The 1,917-nt window shown below is 32.4% G+C and overlaps 1 pseudogene; it reads left to right on the top strand.

Moving 5' to 3' along the window:
- Positions 1-63: 63 nt before the first annotated feature.
- Positions 64-1,646, top strand: LOC112466862 (annotated as a pseudogene).
- The last annotated feature ends 271 nt before the right edge of the window (positions 1,647-1,917 follow it).

Genomic DNA, 1,917 nt, shown 5'->3' with positions numbered 1-1,917 from the left:
TAATTTTGAAGACATGAATCACATTATAGTGAAAGATGAAAATAGTATACTACATATGATTTAGATAATGAAAAATGTGACCTTTCAATTTTCTTGCAACTTTGTAATGAGATAAAAAGTAACATTCAATAAGGATTGAAAGAGGTAATTTTTTTTACTCCAAATTTATCATTTATTGTATTTATTTCTATTGAAGTCACCTTTTCGTGATGATGGAATATGTTCCCATTCACGAATCTCTACCCCTATCATAAACCCAGGATTGAATTGTCATTTTCAGGTTATTTCCTACGATAAGGTGTTTTGGTTAAAAAATGTAATGGAGGTTTTGATAAAAAAATATTTTTACAAGAATTTCAAATACGAGGAAATACGTGATTTATTGCTAAAAGTACATGGTATTGAAACGTCTTTAAGTACTATTAAAAGAACCCTTTCATCATTTGGCCTACGAAGAAAAAATATTGAAGAAAGTGATATTAAAGAAATATGCCGGGCTATTGTGGAAGAACTTCACTCAGCTGGTTACTATTTAGGATATACGTCATTGTGGTTGAAATTGAAAAAAAAATATGGTCTGACTGTAAAGAGGAATACAGTGTATAATATCTTGAAAATTGCAGATCCAGAGGGTCTGGCAGACAGATTTGCTAATAAGCTTCGCAGAAGGGAGTACCTTAGTCCAGGTCCAAATTTCATGCGGCATACAGATGGTTACGATAAATTAAAACCGTTTGGTTTTGCGATACATGGTTGTATTGATGGCTTTTCGAGGATGATTCTGTGGTTAGAAGTTGCAACAACGAATAATGACCCAAAAGTGACAGCACATTATTTCTTATCAACAATATTCAGTTTGAAATTTTTGCCTACTATAATGCGGTCAGATAAGGGCTCTGAAAACACTAATAGAATCGCTACAAATTTGTCTACGCAGCAAAGACGAAGACAAATTTTCTGGAGAAAAAAGTGTCATAAAAGGTAGAAGTGTTCATAATCAACGTATCGAATCTTATTGGGGGCAAATGCGGCGTCACTCAGCTGATTTTTACATACAATTTTTCAAGTGCATGATGCAAAAGAACCTCTTCGATGGCAGTAAGCTACACAAAATGTGCCTGCAGTATTGTTTTGGTCCACTGATTAAGGAGGATTTATATCTGACAAAAAAACTATGGAATGAACGTAGAATTCGCAAGCAAGCAGCGAGAAATAACATTGCTGGTAAACCGTATATACTTTTTCATTTGCCTGAAAAGGTCAATGCTCGCAATTACAAGAAGGATACAAACGGAGACGTTGTGAAGCGGCTTCTTCAAGAGCTTACAACTAAACCACATTTGATTGATCCTCATTTTAAGGAACTAGTTGAATTAATTCTACCGGAAGTTCAAATTGCAAGATCACCGGAGGAGGCTCTCGAATTGTATAAAAAAATTTTAAACAGAATTAGTCAATATACAAATGAAAGTAATCGATGAGGTATATTGTATGAACATTGTGGAGAGTATAGTTTCTTCACTAAAAGAATTCATATTATTTTTTGTTAAGATCGTCTTCACTTTTCCAACTTTTAAACATCAAACTTCAATTACAATTTAAATAATTTTAATATAAAATCAGTCTGACATTATATTAACAAAATATTGAAGAAATTTCTAATGTTTAATGAGTTTCAAATGAATAAATATAAAGCATAATTTATCTCTTAAATTTCTTGTAACTTCACTCGGCCAAGAAGAAATACATTATAATGGAGAAGTATTGCAAGATCATCTATACTCTTTTCTTGTTTCTTCTTTCAATGCACATTTCCCCTATATTCTGTCTCTTTTTACCGTTTTTCATACTTCTTTTTTCCTTTTCCTGAACGTTTTTCTCCTTCATGTAGACCTTTCCCTTCTTCCAACAAGTTAT

Source organism: Temnothorax curvispinosus, unplaced genomic scaffold (genome assembly GCF_003070985.1).
Source record: "Temnothorax curvispinosus isolate PA1 unplaced genomic scaffold, ASM307098v1 QBEX01016613.1, whole genome shotgun sequence".
NCBI lineage: Eukaryota > Metazoa > Arthropoda > Insecta > Hymenoptera > Formicidae > Temnothorax > Temnothorax curvispinosus.
Note: the sequence above shows the minus strand (reverse complement) of the source record. Positions and strands in the feature narration are given on the sequence as shown.